General features: G+C 38.9%; 1 long non-coding RNA gene across 1 annotated transcript in view; it reads left to right on the top strand.

Annotated features, from left to right (window-relative positions):
* The window catches only part of LOC109315577, a 115904-nt gene that overhangs the window by 53787 nt on the left and 41448 nt on the right, over positions 1-20669 (top strand). The window contains exon 2 of the long non-coding RNA XR_002102543.1: positions 10789-10843. This is a non-coding gene — a long non-coding RNA (uncharacterized LOC109315577). The remainder of the gene's footprint in view (positions 1-10788; positions 10844-20669) is intronic.

Here is a 20669-nt window from a genome sequence, read left to right as displayed (position 1 = left end):
GACTGCTGGAGGTGCCCCAGCTCCCAGACAGCATGTGGCACCCAGCCAAGCCACATTGCACCCACATGATGCGGCAGCTGTTGCATCATGCGGGTGCAGCGTGGCTTGGCAGGGCTCTGTGCACTGTCTGGGAGCTGGGGCAGCTCCACCTGTCAGTTGGAGCCTGGCAGTGCTCAGCCCCAGTGGTCCTAGCTCCCAGACAGTGCACAGTGCCCTGCCACAGGGCAGCTGCTGCATGGGTGCCAGGTGGGAGGGTTGATCCCCACTGCTCCCCACTGCCCCATGATGCATGGGGGGGTCTCTTCCACAAGCTCTCAGAGGCCCTGATTGCCACTGCTACAGTCAGTGAGTGCAGGGCTTCTTCTCTTTTTTTTTAAAGTGCCGGGAGGCTGGTGCTGGAGATGGGGCCAGGCAGGGCAGCCATGGGGGCTTCTCCCGTGGCTCCCCCCACCCAGAGAGAGACAGGCAGAGCCAGAAGAGCCACAGGAGAACCTGCAGCCACTTGGCTGTGCCTGCCTCTCCCTGGCCAATGCAAATCTCCAAAACAGCATTGAAACTCTGAAACAGATTTGGCCAAATCAAAATGGAACAATGATCCAAAACACCAAAACGAATCACTGTCCCGCCAAAATGGCCAAATCCGAAATGGAAATGAAACCTAGCCATTTCACGCAGCCATACTTCCTAGCTTGTAAAACTGCTCATTTCTCCATGAACTCCCAAATACTCACAAGAATACTCATATTACTATTTTTAGCAAAGTCAGCTAATTCTCCAGTCTGTGCTTTGTACTGTACAAATGTATAAGAATTAGGGTAAGGGACCCAAAAGCAAGACATGGTTCCTGTATTGAAAAGTTCTAAAAATGACAGTTCCATTATCGGTAAGCCTCTGTGAGTGCCTGTACAGAGGTGGGGAGGCTGCTCTGACATGTTGTAATTACAGCACATTGGAGCATACTTGAATAATTGAGGCTGCTGGAGTGTGCTAATTAGCATGATCTAGCTAGCTTCCGTGTTTGGTGTATTAGTGTTCCTGCAGTTTAAATTGGTGGAGGGGTCACTTTAACTAAAGCTTATTCAATGAATTCTAGTTAAAGTGAAGCATGGGATGCTGATACATGAGATATTGTTTATGCTTTAATTAGAGTGGCTCTCAGAGCTGATTTAATTAAAGTGCCACACCCCCCCCCTCCCTCCACTTTCAGAGCACATGTAAAAATGTCCTGTCTGCCCACTGTTGGAGGGTTTGGCACAAGATGTATTTTGTTGCACATTCAGGAAGGGGTTTAAAAACTGAAGTTTTATCAAAAGTGAGGTGTCTGAACCTCTAAACCTGTGTAGCTTTTATCTTAATAGAAAGATGTAGTTAGCCATGTTAGTCTGAAGTTGGGCAGAAGGCGGGGTAGATTTTGTACCTTTATAGACTTATAAGGTAAATTATTTGCACGTTATAAGGTGCAAATCTAATCTGCCTTCACTCTTCTCCTTCTCTTCTGGCATATCAGGATGTATTAGTGAATCTTCAGGTGATAGACTTAAGCTTATTTAGCCTTCTCAGAAGCTTAGTTAACAAGGAACTTGTTAACTATGGCATTTTACTCATATTTCAGCTAAGCAAAAGCAAACTCCAATGTTCAAGCACATTTTGTGACTTTGTGACCTTCCCTGGGGAAGTTTGGGTCCATAAATCAATGTCTGGATTACACTCATCCATAAACCCAAAGTAGTTATAATTTGGATAATATACTTGGCTTTTGAAAGAATTCATGTAGAAAGGAAAAAGAGCTAGCTATTTAAGGTAAAAACATTATACAGTTTGTATAGCTTTTTCAGAGTTCCATATGTAAGAGAACACTACTGAATGGCAAATGCTTAGAAAATTGTGTTAAGAGTTTCAGCATCTTGTGGTGTTTGGCATGGCTTTCAGAGAAGAAAAAGGCATGTCTCACAAGGTCTTTTCAGCTGGACCATGTCATTGCTGGATGCAGCCTGCATTTCACTTTACTGACATGCATACTATGTACTGTTGAAATGCAACAAATCTTACTGGATTTTTTTGGAACCTAATCTCTTGGTGACAGTAAATATAGCTTAATAGAGAGTGCAGCCCAAGAATTGTGAGCCTTATTTTTTGTTAATTTTATTATATCAACCATGTATATGTTAAATCCTTTACAAACCAAATAAAACCAAAAGGTTTACAAAACTGCTTTTAATTAGTTACTTTTCTTCTTTGTTTTGTTCACAAAACCTCTTTCTTATAACAATAGCCAATAATCCATTAAGAACTAGTATCAGTTCTCAGTGTGATTGATTTAAAAATAGAATTAAGGGAATTTAAATGATTTATTGTCACCTGGGATAACAGCTCAGCTAGTTGAAGAAAAATAGTCCAAGTCAGAAAAAGTGATTAAAAATAAACAGACGTAACTTTTATGAAAAGAAGATATACACTTTCTATAACCCATGAGTTATTCTGTATCAACTCTAACCACATTTTCTAGCCTTTCATATTTTCACCCTTTTTTCTAAGGGGTATAAAAGTAACTTGTTTGGTCAATAAATCTACTTATTGTTAGTCAAAAAGTAAATATAAAATGAGAGAGGCAGAGGGAGAGAGGGAAAATGCTTGTGAACTGAAAGCTTTCTCACTGGATCATAAAGCTGGAACCCAGTCCCATGAAAAGTCATGAGACCTTTAGAGTAAACTACAAGACTCTCAACTTTGTTCTAGCTTTCTCCATCACCAAGAAAAGTCTGAGTAACTTCACCTTCACTCTTACTTCTGTCCTTATTATTTAGAAGTTCTCAGACATTAAACTGCTGGGTACCATATAAAAATCTGAAGAGACTGTAGACATAGAACAGAGAAAAGAAAGACAACTGTATTAAAAGAATGACTCCATGGATGCTGGCATATTAGAGGGTGCAGAGGGAAGCTTTAAGATACCAAGGGCAAGTTTGCATAGAAAAGGAAAAAAAAAAAAGTAAAATTGAGAGGACATTAAACTACACGGAACTAAATGGGAGGGAGATGGGAGGTTGATGGTAAGGCATTTATTGAAATAGCTTGAAGGAGAAAGAAGTAATTCTGAATTCATTTTGCTTCAAATAATTGTCCAACTTGTGAAGTGAATGGCTTTCTCCTTCTGAAAGCTGTAGTTTTGGACCATGTTATGGTAGTATTAAACTTGTTTTCCTTGGCCAAGAAAATCTTTTCCTTTATGTCATTGTGAAGAGTGAATCTCACATCCTGGTGGAAAGAAATGTAGTTTAGCCCTGTGAGTCTGAGAGGAGAATCTCAGAAGCTGGTTCTGCACGTATACACTTGTATTATTTGGATTGAATTGCCCCTTGTTTCCTTATGCCCCTATATTTATTTCTACAGTTTTGTTTGTAATTTGTAGCACAACAAACTACAGTACTCATTAGCATATCGAAACAAGAACTTTAAAATGTTTTAAAAGTATCCCAGATCACATACTTTATTTTTGGCTGACTGCCTTGTCAAATCTATGGTACTCCCTCTTGGATACTCTGTTGGCAAGGAATAAGTGTAATAAGTGGCTGAATTCCTTTATGAAGTATCAGTCCACAACAATGATTCTCATGTGATACTGAGAAGCTGGGGAATTTCAGTACCTGAACATTATTGTAGCATACAAAGCTTCACAATTTTTTAATTTAATTTCATGCCTCATCTGTTTTTTGTGTCGTTCTCTAAAGTCCTTCCAGATCCATATTTCTATCCTCCTTAATCTTTACTTACAAATATGCGGTAGAACAGCAAGGCATAGACTGGATGTGGACAGATACTTTAATCTGAACATTCCAACATCGGCTAAGAAACACAATATTTAGGTTTACTGTCAGAGTACTTGTCAGTACCTATTATCAAACAGTAAATAGGAAATTGGGAAAAGTACCACAATCTCCCACAGAATGAAAGGTACAAATATAAATGAGCGGTAAGGCTTTTATTTCAAGCAGGTCTGATTGCAACAAATGTAATCATGGTTTTACTAATCAATACAACATTTCATTATAGCATTGGGCTCTAGATTCTCCTTCTCGCTTGATGTCAGCCAATTGGATTATAGAACTTTTTAAAGTTTCTTGTCAAAAGCTGGATGGATAAGTTGCTATGTAGATGGATGGACTGTCCCTAAAACAAGCTGCAATTTAGACACAGAACCATACATCATTTTTAATTGACTAAAGCTGGCCCCTGAACAGGAATAATCAAAATATAGTGCCAACTAATGATTCAGCAGTGAAACACCATGGCTGCACTTTGGATTCCAGTTATTGTTTCTAAACTACCACTAAATTGTTTCAATTAATTTAATTTAGAGTTATGAATAAACATGTATTTTCCTTCAGGCACTTTAACCTTTCCTTGCTGTAGTGAACACAACTAAACCTCCTTTAATGCAGGGTATTTCACCAGTATTTTGATTTATGCACTAATGGTTTTCTAATTTCCAGCAAAAATGTTTTTTTCTCAGGGGAACTATGTTTATGTGATTTAAAGGGGATCTATCTGCTGAAATCTATGACTAAGAGTAGAGAACACCAGTGCAAATGGAAAATACGATTTAAGAAGCTGCATTTTTAAAACCACTTCTGTCTGCACAAGTCAGAATTTACATACCATTAGTTTTATTCAAGAAGCCCATACAAGTTATAGAAACTTTAATTAAATGTAATATTTCTGTTTATCCTGCAATACATTATATCCTTTTGAAAGACCTTGTTAAAAATCAAAAGGTTATTAATTTAAAATATAATATATAACAATTAATGTAGTTGTTTATAGGAAAATGGTTCTTCCTCTACCTTTTTGCTGTTAAAATGCAAATAGGAAGCCCTTTTGAATAGGTAATCATTGATAGAATAAGATGTCCTAAAACTTGTCTTTAGCAAGTGCATTATTTGTTTTTCATTGGTAGTGGGGAACTCTGAGACAGACCAGATGATTTTACCATAGTAGGAAAACATAATGGATAGACCTAGATCTGTACATATCAAGATATAACTTCATTTTAGCAAAACACAGCAGTTAATGTTACATTACATTATGTGTAAATACACCCATGCCTATTTTAATATGATTTATTAATAATTTCTTATTTCATATTTTGAGAAAAGAAATCATCGCTTTTAAATACTTCTTGTTTCTATACTTGACAATATTCTGCCAATTATTATCAGTTATTTGTAGGCCTTTACAAACCCAGCAGATGAATTGATTATTATAATACCTATTGTGTTTAGACACATTTTGATGACACACAGTGACATGCCATGAACGTCCATACTTCCTTGGCCTGACGTTCATTGCACACAAGAAAGTCACAGTCAGCAGAGTATCCCATTAAAACCTAATATATATATATATTGCAGTTGATAAATTTTATAATATGGTGGGGGGGGTTGCTTTTGTCATGACTTCTTATCTAGAGGCCAGTGATGCTCAACTTTCCAGCACCACCAGCTGGATGAGTAGTACAGGGCTGGTTTGTGGGATGGATACCTCATGGAGTTGGTGCCTAGATCAGCCTCCATATGCCCAGACTGAGTCCTGTGTTGCTTTGGCACAACCTAGCACACCCAGATTGGGTCCCTGTGGCAGCAGGGGAGAAGTAGTTAACTCTAGCACTGCTCCCCGACTGCCAGATTTTCGGATCCATGTGGATCCCTCCATGGGCTAGATCTCATTCCCTCATCTAGGGTCAAATTATTGCTGATTTGAAGACAGCAGAATAGATTTTCAAAGTACAGCCATGTTAGTTATGTTATCTTCAGCAACATTTAAATCACACAGTAAAAAAATTCATGTGCTTTTTAAAATGGCCACCTCGTACCATTTTTCTAAGTGCAGTACTCCCACGTATGTCAGTAGTATCTTTTACCAAAAAAAGAACAGTATATGTAGTTCTTCTACATGCACACCACTGAAAACAATTACAGGATGCTGGGCGGGCACATTTCTATGTAGCTGAAAGCTTAATTTTCGTTCATGTATCTGATAAACTCAAAATATGGATGAGTTCTTCAGTCTATTTTTCAGGTGATTGATGTTAGTGATAACTTGTGTATATCTTATTGCTTTACTGAAATTTTATGGAATAGGAACAAAAATACACGGAGATAGAGAGTAATATAAATCTGAGAACTCTGGTATGAGATATTTTTCTACAGGGATTGGAATACAGTGGGCTTATTTTTGCTTGGAAAACAGAAAGAAGGGAAATACAGAAGCGCAGGGATGTTTTAAAATAATTTGAGGGATGGATGGATGGATGGATGGATGGAACACTCTGCAACTAAAATGATTAGGTTGAATTAGAAATGTGTACAGCAGTTCAGAAAAAAATAAACCAAGAGAAGAGACAGCTGTCTGAGGGAAGAAGAGCTCTAAGTGCCCTCTACTCTAACTGCCAATCTTCATTGTTTTCTTGAGGAGTTGCAACAAAGGCTAGATGTGATGGCAGAAGTTCTTTAAGAATAATACAGGCATTTTTTTCATTAGCCATTACTCATTTTGACTATGGCATATATTCCATAATGTATGTGCAGCATATAGGCTAAATACAAAAGTCAAAAAGCCCTAGGCTGAACCAATTCAATCTTTGCAAGTTAGTCTACGCTGCATAGATTGAACTGATAAGAAAGTGAACAGACATTCACTTTTGATTCTAGAAATGCAGCCACATGCCTGTAGTGGCCCAGGCCAGAAGCTGGGCGAGAGGGGCACTAAAGCACATCTCCCTGCTCGGCTGGAGCAGACAGCTTGGGCTAAGGCTAACCTGCCCACCCTGGGAAGCGGGTTTGTGGGGAGGTGCAAAGCATCCTGGGATGCTGGGAGACTGTGAGTTACCTTGAATGTGGAGGGGATCTGAGACATAAGTTCAATAAACTGATTTAATGTCTGATACTACATCAGGGACAGGTAATTATTTTGGGCAGAGGGCTGCTTACTGAGTTTTGGCAAACCACTGAGGGCCGCATGACAGGCAGCCCAGGGCAGATAAATATTAATTTTCTAAATTTTTTAGAGTCCCCGCAGGCCAGATAAAATGGCCTGGTGGGCCACATCTGACCTGCAGGATGCATTTTGCCCACCCCGTACTACATCCATCCAGGTTTATCTTAAACTGGTTTTGGCCATTTTGAAACCAGTTTATGTGCACTGAACTTCTGTTGTGCTACAGGTTTGAACTGGTTTCCCATCACTTATACCAGTATATGTTTAATTTCTGTCCCTAGTCATAAGGGTTGATTTTCCAATCCATGAAACCTATGTTCTACCAGTGGTGCAGAGGAGAGGAACAAAAGGAGTCTTATTCTTTTGGGGTCAGCATGAACCTCAGCAGTTCTAACTTATGTCTGGTTAGCAGTAGTTCCAAATAACTATTTTTTTAGTTTGTGTGATTTGACAGCACACAGTGTACCATTATTTGTTTGAGTGGAGTTTTAATACAGCAACAAGAAAGAGAAAAATCCAGAAGAATAAGATTGCAAACCCGCAAAACTTAGCACTCAGTGCAGATATCTCATCTGCATCCAGGTGTTTCTTAAACATGGTGTGGGGTGGATGGTGTTACACTCTAGTGGTCTTCCAAGTACAGTGAGAAAATAACTGTTCTGCATACTGCGGGTGGGCCAGCCCTAGTAGATGTACAATTGCATGTACATGTTATCTGGAAATCTACTCCAAGAGATGTCTTGGATTGTGTGTGCATCATATTTCAGTCTTTTTAATTCTAATCATGCTCTTCTCTAACAGCATTACTACTTGATTCTAAGGTAATATCTGATACCATGTTCCTTTTCAGTATTAGACTGGAATTACACTGGCAAATGTGAAATCATATGCTATGTGTAGTAGTGAAACTGTATTTGTTCCTAACGCTCTTTGACAAAGTTGGTACCTCAGTTGTGTAGCTAGGGAATGCCCCCTTCCTGTGTCCCCCCACCCGCACCGTTCCACAGGCTTCCTTAGTAATCATGTGCAAAATAATTTCCTGCAATACAAAATTTTCAAAGGTCAGTAAGGAGGAGAAGATTAGTACAATGGTGTTACTACAGGGTAAAAGAGGAGTGGGAACTGTAGGTAGGCATGAGAGAGAGAAAGAGAAGGAGAGAAAACTTAAATAAAGAGGTGGGAGGAGGGAAGGTTGTGAAATGTGTGTGCATAGCTTAAAAATGAGAAAGGGGAGAATTCATTAGACCCACTCTAGAATATGAGAAAAATTAAAGTGAAAACACAGAACTGTATGGACAATATCCATTCTGAAGGCATTAATATACATGAAAATAGGCAGTGTCCTGTGGACACATGGCTCACAAATGAATGCACAGAGTAATGAGGATGTGAATAGTTTCATCACCATCCAGAGAAACTTCTAATTTCTCCAACTGGAGCTGTGTAAGAATTGTAGTTAGTCCTGCAAAATGTGTTACCCCACTTGCTGGAACAATCACATCTGCATAGCTGGCAGGTGTGTGGAACCAAATGAGTTACATAATTAAATGAGTGTACATATAGCATCCCTTTGCATCTCAGGAGGATGGCAGAGTACTAATAGTCACAACTCATCAGCTGAAAGCAGTGGCCTCAGCAAGAACGGAAAACAAAGTACCAGCAGCTGTATAAACACAGAGTTGACAACAAGTTTTTGTAATGGGTTTTGAACTTGGTCAACCCTGACCACACAAGCAGGACTATTAAGTTCAGTGCTGGGTGAGAGTGAGGATAGAATGGAACAACATACGTTTGCTTCCCCTTACCAATGTGGCTGAATCTCCCAACACTTTAGATTGATTTCAAGCAGGGAAAGTGATCAGGAAGGAACCTGACTGTGTAGCCCACTGATGAGGACACTCCCTTGTGTCTGGGCAGTCCCAGCTTCTTGGCGCCCTTCCCAGGTTATTTATGTATTTTATCCAGTGATTGTCTCATGTCAAATTTATAAATCATCCTGGGAATAGGAACAGGAACCATGTACTGCCCTGACCCAGTGCTGTGCAATCACTGCTGGGATTATAGAATTAAACTCCCACATCCTTGTTTTTATTTTGCCCTGATGAATCTTAAATTTCTTTATGCACAGTGGCTCAGTTTCAACAATGTGAGTAATGGGTTCCCTCCTACTATCCTTCCCCCTCATCCTCCAAGCTATTCTACAATCTGATGGTTAAGACATTTTCATGGCACCTGTAGGTTTGTGTCCCCTCAGGCTGGGGACCTGTAACTCAGGTCTTCCACTTCTAGAGTAAATGTTCTTACCACTATGCTATTATGCAAAACATAGGTACCCACAGAGATGTCAGGGGCAGGACTTTTGACTGAAAGGCTAGGTACAGTTATTCAGAAAGCCTGAGGCAGAATGGATATAAGTTAAGTTGTTTTCCGTGGGCGGTGTAGGGTGGGGCACAAATCTTATACTTGATTATGCCATTTTTAAACCAGTCTATGTGTGCTGAACCTTTGTTCTGTTACAGGTATAGACTGGTTTCTGATCACTCATACCGGTCAAAGTGAAATGTCTGTATGTGGCCAAAGTGACCACGGTTGCTGTGCTCAGTACTGAATTTAGGCATGCTTTAAGCACCTCCAGCAGATCAGCCCTCTCTAGGAGCTTAGGTGAAATTTAGGCCCTGCCATTCTCCATTTTCACTTGCAGGAGAGCTTAGGTAGAAGTTAGGCATCTCACTTCCCAGAATTGTGTGCTGTTGCACATGCATGGATGTCTAAGTTCAGATATCTAGTGATTCTAGTTTCATGCCAAAATTTAGGTGCCTAAGCTGTTTGTGGCTGCTAGTAGTTTGGATCACTTTCTGTGACTTAGGCCCCTGGCACATATTACATTTATGGTGAGATTAACATGTCTAAAAACAGAATGTGCACATGTATTTTTTTAAAGGTCCCAGTCTGGGAGCCCCTGAGTTTGCAATTATCAGGCAGGAAGAATGGACTGACCTCTCCTGACCAACACTTGCAAACCTGTGCACCAGGCTCCTTGCTGGCAGTCATGGGATTTGATTTGATCCTTGATCCTAAAAATTGTGCCTCTTGTCATGTGCATGTGGCATGGCAGGAGGCATGATTGTTGCAATTGGGGATCATATCCTGTTGTAACATTTAGTGAACTCTGCCAGCCCCCTCAGGCATCTGAATTCCACTTAAGTTCTGTTTAGGTGCCTAGATAACAATCTGGATATGGTACTTTGAAATACAGCTTTCTTTTGTGTAGACAGGGCCTCCTGGTTCTTTTAGAAACTAATATTAAAACACCTATTCATCAACAGTTATAGACAAACAATCTACAAGGCCAACCACACACAGAACAGTCTGCTTAACACAGATGCCTCTCTATGTATCTCTTTGTCTCTATTAAAGAGCATGCTTCATTAACATAAGACATTATGTAATGTAAACAGTAATGTGGTTATCTGTTGAGCGGCCATCTGCAGAACTGCTGGGCAGAGCTGATGTACTTTGTATATGTTTTGTCTCATGCTTGTGCAATACAGATTTTAGGAAACGCATAACAAATCCACGGAAGGTACCTTGGTTGCCATAAAGTTAGGCTAGGGCAGCGATGGAGAATGACAAGTAGGCTGTCTGAACAGGTCTGAGTTTTGCAAACTTGCCAAGCTTTTATAAGAAAACAATAGACAGCCTTGTCAAAGCTGCTCAACTCTAGCTATATCAGGTTGCCCCCATTTATTGTTCTTTTAACATCTTTAGTAACATTAATTAAACTCTTTTTTGTAGCTGACAGCCTGGAGGGATCAGGAGACACTGAGGGGACATAAAGGGAAAGAAACAGGTGAGTTTCCTCTTGTGCTCCCAGTTCCTATGTTGTGATTCAAGAAATATAAGCAGTATGTAATCTTAGTTACCTGACATTCATCTAATTGTTCTCTCTTTGCTCAGCTGTTTTTGTACTGTGACAAATTAAGATCACACCTAAAAAATGCTGTCAAACTCGATCAATGGCCTATTGTTTATCATCCTGAAATAGGATTGATGTTAAACTTCTATTGATTAATGCAAGGTGACATATTAAGAATTATTGATTTAGTTCTAAAATAAGATGATGAAGCATAAAATACAACATAATGGAAAAATTTCCTGAACGGGGGTATTTTGTAGGAGAAGGGGGAAAAAGGATAGTTTTTATAACTGTATCTGCATATATAGGTGAAAGTGGTACAGTAATCCTTTCATTTCAAAGCAGCTGAATCAACCTTAGATCGTTGTTCCTGTACATTATTTTGAATAACATATTGTAAAATAAATCTATGACACCTTTATACTCTGTCTTGCTGAGATTGCAGGATTAGACAAGTTTAATAGATTTTTTATTACAAGAGAAAAAAGCTGTATTACAATTTTTTTTCATAAATTGTTGTCATAATTATACAAACACTATAGACCCAGTTCATCAAAGGAACCTTTGTGTTTATTGCACATTTTGCTCCTTGTAGTTCCTTTGCCCAAGACTCCTGCTGTATACTATGAAAGCACAGTTCAAAAAGACAAATATTCCTGTGTTACAAGCTTGGGTGTTTGGTCTATGGAAGAGAATTTGGCAATGGCCACAGATATCTGCAAAAATCGGACACAGTACAATCTCTGTGCAGACTCCCTTCATTGTTTACTCTGTACCTTAACTTGGCTTGGCATGATGTGCAGAGTAGTGCTAACCAAAGATATTTGATAATAAATTATTTTTCTCTCATGGCACATTTATTAGAATATCTTTCATCCTGATTTTAATGTGTTTTCAGTGTGTACAAAGTTTGCCTCATCTGTTAACGACCTAACAACACCCCTTCCTCCCACCTCTAACCACAAACAGGCTACTGTGCCTGAAACCTAGAACTATTTTACACTGCTGAAGTCAGCTAGAATAATTTCTGCTGTGGTCTGGGAATCGTCTGTAACACTCAGCAAGACCAGGTGCTACAAAAGTTCCACGTTTACCTTGAAGACAGAAGTAGTGTTCAGAAATGCTTTCTACTGGCCAAGAGATTGTGTTGCTTCCAGACTTTCCAGATGTTTACAGACTCTCATCAGAGACAGCCTAAGATACTCTAATGCACTTGAAGAAGTTAGGGCAAAGTGGCATCTCAGGGTCAGGGTGCCTGTACACATGTGGGGAGGCTGCTCCAATGCATTGTAATTACAGCATGTCAGAGCAGACTTGATTAACTGAGTCTGCTGGACCTTGCTCCAGCTAGCCTCCATGTCTCGTGCATCGGTGTCCCCACCCTTCCAAAATGGTAGTGTGGGTGTTTTAACTAAAGTTCATTCAATGAGCTGTAGCTAAAGTGTCCCTGCCACCATTTTGAAGCATGGGGATGCTGATACATGAGACTCTGTGGGCACTTTAAGCGCCCCCTCCTTCCCCACTAACCCCTGGAGCACATATAAAAACACCCTTGGAGACTAACTGGTTCAGAGAGGTATGTGCCTTCACAGGCAACGTCCTACTTTGTCAGACACTATGAATGGAGTAGGAGAAAGAAAGAGTTTAAATTTGTATACATCAAATCAGGACCTGACTTACTTTGATATTCACACTAGAAAGAATTTGGTGGCACAGAATAATATAATTGTATTGATATCATCCTTTGAGTTGAGAATTGTCTTTTGTTCAAATCAATAGACATAAACTTGAAGTATAAATGACAAAGGATTGAATTTTGTTTGTTATATATGACATAACCCCAAAAAAGTGGCCCCTTTCTTTAGCGTACTATATGAGAAAACATTAATTGTTTTCTCTGTAATTTACTTATTTATTTATTATAAGGATATATTTATTAAGCAGATCTTTATTTCAGATGTGATTGTAGAATTTCTGTGTTTCTTTGGGTTTCTTGACTCTCTGCCTGCCCATTTCATTGCTGTCTTTAGTTAACAAAGTTCTTTAAAAAAATATAATTAATAGGATATGGTGGTAGTTCCTCACCCCAAGGAACAGACTTAGATTGCCCTGAGACAGCTCCAATTCTCACCACCTCAGATCCTTTGCCCTTGTACCTGGACTCTGTAGCTGCAGTGAGCGATCTCTGCCGGCTCTGCGTGGCGCCCACATTGAGGTTATGGAAGAAACATAAGTCTCTCTTTCCATGTAAAGGGTAGCCAGGAAAATCACTTGCCCAGAAGTCATTCCTTGCATGAATTATGCAAACAAAACGGACCATAGGTTTAGAGCCAGAAAATAAAACAAATACAGATTCTTGTCCTCTCATCTGGCTACCTCTAGCCTCATGTTAGAGTCCTTGCCAGAGTTCTGGAATTTAGCCTGCCTGTTGATCCTAGCAATCCTGGTAACTGGGGCCAGGGAACCCCTGAAGCCTCAGATTCAAAGATGAATATTCTAGCTTAGCTAAGCTCTAAAAATCCTCCAGACCTCCTCCTAACCACCCCAGCCCCACACACACATACCTGCCTTAGCATTATTCCAATGCTCATGAGTCTCTAGATTCCTTTAGAAAGTTTTGGGGTACCTGGAGTCCCACTGGCTTGATGAGCCATTATTCTCAGACGCCTACTGTAGAGTTGATTGCCCATAGGTGGACAATGCCCAGGGATGCCCAGCCCAGCAGTTGCCTTTTACTTATGCTGTTTTGAATTGTAGTTGTTCTGGTCCTAACACACAATGACAAGAGATAATTAGGCGTTCTGCTCACTCCGTGGGTTCCCTGGCTAAGTCATATCCATAACCATAGCCAGCATAACATCATCCATACAGCTTTAACAACAGCATCGATGGATACAGCATAACATGGGCTCTCCACCAGGATCACACGTGGCATATCAGTACAGTAAAACACAAGCAAACAATTATGACATGCCATGAACCCCAAAATATAACAGGGTTTGTAACAATTTGTCACAAAGAAACAATTTTCATAAAATTACCTAGTTTGACCTGAGCTATTTGGGCATTTATACACGTGCTCCAGGAGTGGGGGGAGGGGATGCTTTAATTAAAGCAGTTCTGAGAGATGCTCTAATTAAAGCGCCTGAAGCGTCTTGTGTATCAGCATCCCCATGCTTAAAAATGGCAAACGAACTTTAGTTAGAACACTCCCACCACCATTTTTGAGCATGGGGATGCTGATACATGAGACCCTGCAGTCTGCTGGAGCACAGTACTAATAAGCACACTCCAGCAGACTTAATTGAGTCTGCTCCGACGCATTGTGTCACACTGTCTGAGCAGCCTTGCTGCTTGTGTATAGGTACCCTTTGTGATCATTGTTTCCAAAAGCTCTTTTAAATTTCAGCTTAAATGTTTCTCAAGGTCTTTATCATTAAGAAATAATGGCAAAATTCAATAATTTTATATTATTATTAAAATGCTGGCTGAATGGGGCATAAGCTACAGTTACAGAATTACTTGGGCTGAACATCATGGGGTGCAGAGAAACGTATCAGTTCCCCACTTCTGAAGGTTCTACAGGTTGTAAATGCCAGTTGGTTGAATAGCTTTTCCCTCTGTGTTTTTATCAGGCAGGCTTTCTACTCCAATTGCTCAAATTATTCCATCCCCAACATGGAAAATGCACTTTAATTCACTTGATTCTATTGCATGCTATTTTCTAAAAATGGATGTTCTGTACAACAGAAATGAATTTACCCTCTAAATGAGGATCCTTCCAGAATTAAGGGACAACATTTTGAGAAAAGCACATCTATTTTTATAACGCAGAATATAAAGTCAAAATATACAGAGAAAAAAATGCTTTTCTTATACGTTTGGGCATTACCACAGGTTGTTACCCAAATAATACAGTCCAAATACTTTTCAGAAAGCTTATATACAAGGTTTTGTGAAGTTCAGCCACATATTTAGAGTGGCCATATCTTGATGTGTTATTTCTTTTGCATCCACTTCCCTCAATAAACAGTTAGGACTCTTCCACTTAAGAAAAAGGGCTTAGCTTTTTTAAAGGTTGAATCCTCAGATGCAGTATCCTCAGATGCAGTCTAAAGGCTTTTAAGGGATTTGTGTATCTAATGATGCTAGTTTATATTATTTTTCTTATTGGATTAGATAAAAACCTAGGAGATCCTTTAGTGATGCAGATGAGACTACAAAATGTCTTTAGTTAACTGAGGAGAATTAGAACTCAAGTCTCCTGAGTGAAAAAAGACAATGAACTAGGTTTGAAAGAGGTTACCTATGTTATTCTGAAGTCAGCCAGAAGGCAGGGTACATATTCACCTTATAGACTAATTAAATGAGATATGCAGAGAGCGTAAGCTATCCTGAACTTGAGTTCACTTCATCAGCTTCTGTGAAAGAACAAGCATAGAGACGTATATGTGAATGATTTGAATACAAATGGTGGGAAGAGGAGGAGATAAGAGGGGAGAAGGACATCAAACATGAAAAAACCCACAGGAACAAAGTGGGGTTACAAAAGTTAATCTGGGTAAGAGGGTAAGAATCTGTAGTCCCTGTTTAAACCATTTTAACACAATCCAGTCTGTGGATGATTTCTTGTTCCACAATTTTCTGTTCAAACTGATTTTTAACATTTTGTTTCCTGAGAACAGCAATCCTGAGGTCAGTGATGGAATATCCAGGGAGGTCAAAATGTTCTGCCACAGGCCTTTGTTTCTCTCTGCAGGTGACGACAGATCAGTGTTCATTCATTCTTACATGTAGAGATCACCCTGTCTGTGTGACATAGGCAGTAGAGGGGCACTGTAAGCAGGTGATGGCATACATGACATTGGTAGAGTTACTGATAAATGATCCTTGGATGTTATGCTCCTTGTTATTTGGTTCAGTGATGAAATGATCCAATGAACTCAGCTGTTGTGCCAGTCAGGCCTCCTTATCCATATCCCCCATCCAGATAGTAATTCTTAAATCTGAGTGCTGTAGCCATTATAGCCTTATCTTCAACTAGGTTCAGAAAATATTATTATATGCAGGCAAATGATTCATATAAATTACACAAATATAATTGTGTCACTATGTAATACAATGAAGTGGCTTGTGTGTATGAGTACTTCAGCCCTCTGCTGGACACATTCAAAACTGCTCAACTGAAATTTACCAGGTCTAGGGAGTGGTGATATTTACGTTACACTTCTACTCTACCTTCTATCAGGTCTATGGGCAAATTCTCTTTCTAGGTCTTCAGATCAATTTCTGTACTAGTTTAGGTAGACAGATTATTGGCCTCAATACAAGGGCAAGTGGTTGAAATTCCATGTCCTGTGTGACAAAGAAAGTCAGATTACATGATCAAATGTTTCACTTGGCCTTAAAAATCTGTGGAAAGGACTGCCGTAAATTGCTTACTTTTAAGAACAAGAGAGCATTCTTTTGCTATTTACTGTATTTTACTTTCTGATTGCCATTCCTTTAAAAAAAGTAAGAGCTATCATGATTTTTATTTTTCGTCTGAACAATATGTGGGCATACAGGGCTCTGGACTACATCCAGCAAAACACTGAATGGACTAGTTAAATTTAAGCACATGAGTGGCTAAATCCAGTGAGCATTGTTACTTTCAGGATTTTGTCCACTGGAAATCAACATATGTAACCACATGTGATGTCATTACTTTGATAGTAATCTACAGATTAGTCTCAAGAGCTCCCTGAAGTATTCAAAAAACAGAAGCTCTTGTTATTACTAAACCATTGATTACCTGTGACCCAAAGTGGTTCAAGTATCCACAGGGAAGTTTTCCTATTGGCTAATTCTATATTTAGTCATCAGTTGAAAAGCTCAACCTTTTGGATATATGTCACAAAGTAGGCATCATTGTCACTTATAAGAGACTATGATATTACAAGAAAAGAAATTAGCAAAAAGAAGAGAGAGGAAGCAGCAAGACTCTTGGATTAATACACATGAGTAAGAGCTAATTTTAGGACTCTTGAAGTAGAATAAACAGAAAGAAAAGTCAACTTGTGGCTTAAATACTGCCAGGTGATATTGTGATATTCTTTTTTTTATTTGTTGAACTCAGGAAATGAGAATTTTCTTGGAAAAGAGAGCTAACTCTCATCTCAAGATTTTGAAGAATTTTGAAAACCTGAATCAGGATGAAGAGTCAATTGGAAAAAAAATGCTTGGAAACCAACAATCAAAAGCTATTTTGATTTACCTCAACTGAGATGTTTTCTTTCAACATTTTCAAAACCCCATTTTAATATAGACCTTTTTAGTTTTTATTGTAATTAGCTAAAATTTCTAAATAAAAATAATTTGAACCTCAAACTAGATGTCTTTTATTTAAAAAAATGTTAAAATAATATGGTTTGATAATTTTGAAACTTTTTCCCACCAAAATTAGAAACTGGTCAAAACCAACCCTTTTCCACAGACATTGTAGATTTCAGGGAATCGGCATTGTCCAATGAAAGACAACATTCTGTTGCAAAATTTCCCAGCCAGCTGAAGTGGTGAGATCACTACTCTGTTTTTATTTATGTAGCTGTTTATCTGCTTCTTTGTTTCTCAGTTTAAAAGCTATCAAGGACTGGGAAGATTAACCATTCTTGCTGCAATCATAAATCTCAAATATGTGGACTTTTCAGATGTCAGTCTTGTTCCGTCTGCAATGTTAGAGAGACTATTCATGTCTAGAAGCACATACAAGTATTAACATCTCTATATCACATATGGTCTGCAAAATGTGTTAGAGGATCACAGAGAAAAAAATGTGCATCATACACTAGCTGTATTATATTTCTTTATTCTGCATGCCTGACTCTCTTTTAGCTGGAAAAATCCAATGAAATTAGGTCAGTTATGGTTTTGGTTAGTAGTACAGCTGTACACTGTACACAAATCTTATGATGTTTTCAATTATCTCTTTTTTCAAAATTAATCTGAAGCCAGATTCTGAAAAATGTGGAGTTTAGAGATCCTCTCTCTTTCTTTTACTCCTTAACGTTGCAATATAATGTGGAAATGGAAGTCTGGCATGCAGAATGCAGTAAGACATTTAAATATACATGTATGACCTCTAGAGTTAGTGAAAATCTGGTAGAGGGCTAGAACTGAAGTAAGAGCAAAGTATTTATCTAGATATGAAAATCAAAACACATGTAGTACAAGAAAAATTTTCTAAGGTAGTTGGTTATTAATAAACATTCCAAATATGTTTGCTTATTCCTGTTGCTGTTTGTAGTGGTGTTAATATAACAGTCAACCCAGATTCATATCTTTGTAACAATATTCCATGTATGGTAACTGAAACATGATTTGTCAGAAGGACTGGTATGCATCACACTGTAGGAAGCACAGTGTACAGGCAGTGAGCAAAATAATCTGTGACATTAAACAGTGGCATAAATTCTGCTGAGACCAAGCAGCTCCCACCATAAAAACAAATGGATGAACTTTCACTATCAAATTAACCAGTTTTGAAAATGCAATATTACTGGCTCTGTTTGCCCTTTTAAAGTGTGCTACATGTAACCTTGAGTATCATCAGATCTATCTATGGGATCAAGGAAAGAGAATTTATACCAGATTCTTTCCTGTGAATTTCAGGGATCTCAGCATGAAGATCTAGCCCTGGAAGGAAGTACCAGAAGCACATTTTTTGCCAAATACTGCCTGTGTTTTATAACTCATGCAGATACCTACATTTCCATAAACTGTATCTGTATGTTTTTTCCTACAATGCTGCAGTGTCTTAATTTCTCTTCTGGATCCTGAATAAAACTGGTTGGGGCACAATAGGGCTGGCTGGGGCACAAGGGTTCTCTTGTTTGGAGCTAGTTAACAGGTGGCCCTTTCACTGATGGCACCCTGGTGCCCCAATCAGCCAGAGCAGCATCTACAGAAGTGCTACTACAGAGTAAAAAACTCCATACTGGGATACTACTTGTATTTACAAGTTGTGGAGTAAATTAGTTTACTCCAGCCTAATAGGGGCACATGTATAGATGTATGATGTTTACTCCAGAGCTAATTAGTCTACTCCACAGTAAATCTCTCATGTAGATGCACCCTGAGACAAGTACAAGCATTCTCACTGCTACACACTTTGTACACCTCACTTGCAGGTCCAACTCTGTTTGTTGAACCATTCTCTGGCCCATCTAGAAAGGCTGCTATCAGTCATAGGCCTTGCATTTCCTACAATTGTATCCAGTTTCTGGGACCCTCCTCCATTCCACTGGCCCACACAGCTCTAGGCACAATCTTGTTCCACAGGCTTATGAACAAAAATAAGCTAAGAATAAGGAATGCTAGGATTTCCAAAACCTTGTGGAATAAATCACTAATGCATTTTCTGGCAAAAAGTCAAGAGTTTCAAAAGCTATGACATGAACAAGCCTCTTTCCATACTCTTTGGACAAATAGAGAGGAAAGTATTTGTTAAGCAATTAAAATTTTTTTTTCCTATCAGCTGTATATCTAATTATGCAAACACAAATTACTCAAAATCAAAGGATTTATAATGCATGGCTCCAATGCACCAAGGTGTAACTAACTTGAAATTCAGAAGCTATACAAAGCCAATGAGACAACTCATATAATTAAAAACAAGGTACATGGATATGCACCTTAATGAACTGAGGCATATATTGGTTCCAAATGTTCTTATCCTATACAGTGGCATTTGATTACAATGACCCACCATCACAGCTAAAGAAGACATAATGATCTGGTGGAAAATTTCTTTAAGCATGTAAAAATCTGGGCTGATCATCAGTGATTCACATGGGCTAACTTCTAAAGAATTAAAAATCTGGAGGTATGCAGTGTGGCTCTGAGAACAAAATTTAATTCAGCTATTAAGAGTGGCTGACTTCCTAGGCAACGTTATAGTAAGCACCATTTCAATATTCCCACAACATAATCATGGTCTTCCATTAAATTTTTTATTTCACTTGTCAAGGACAATAATTGGTAGTGAGCCACAAACACTACCTCATAAATGGCACTGTGAAAATATGTAGGCAGCATTCTACCTCCTCAAATGAGGCATGCCTTGGACAACAGCTGCTCCCTCTCTGGCTTGGAAAGCAGGTGTTAGACCACCTACAAGCAGGATGTTATTTGCTTGTATGAAAATTATGCACGTTTCCTCAGAGACTCCAAAGAATCTAGACAAATGCGGTAGTACAAAGATAAAATGCTGACATCTTCCTTTAATTGCCTGATTTGGTCTGGTGCCACAGAAAAATTAGTCATATTCACCATAATGTAACAAAATACTTTTGTCCTTACAAATGTAGTAAAGTTTTACAAAGGTATCCTGTGTGTGTTTTGCTTTTCTCTGTGTTTGCTTATAGAATTCTAGAAATTAGCATTAGTAGAGGATAGCTGAGAGATCTGGAGTCATGTTAGAGAAGTCTGAATTACTTTTGACAAAGGAGGCAGTCACCTGGAACCTGATCCACTTCCATTTGAGTTCCTGGCAGTCCTTCTATTGGATGAATCAGCATTGAAATGAATCCTTCATCTTTAGGCTGTTGTTTCATCTTTAGTAATATGAACAATTTTCTTTGATTTCATAGATTTCATAGACATTAGGGCTGGAAGGGACCTCAGAAGACCATCGAGTCCAGCCCCCTGCCCGAAGGGCAGGAAGTCAGCTGGGGTCATAGGATCCCAGCAAGATAAGCATCCAATTTACTCTGAAAGGTGT

This window comes from Crocodylus porosus, unplaced genomic scaffold (assembly GCF_001723895.1).
Source record: "Crocodylus porosus isolate Cpor-Errol unplaced genomic scaffold, CroPor_comp1, whole genome shotgun sequence".
Lineage (NCBI taxonomy): Eukaryota > Metazoa > Chordata > Crocodylia > Crocodylidae > Crocodylus > Crocodylus porosus.
Note: the sequence above shows the minus strand (reverse complement) of the source record. Positions and strands in the feature narration are given on the sequence as shown.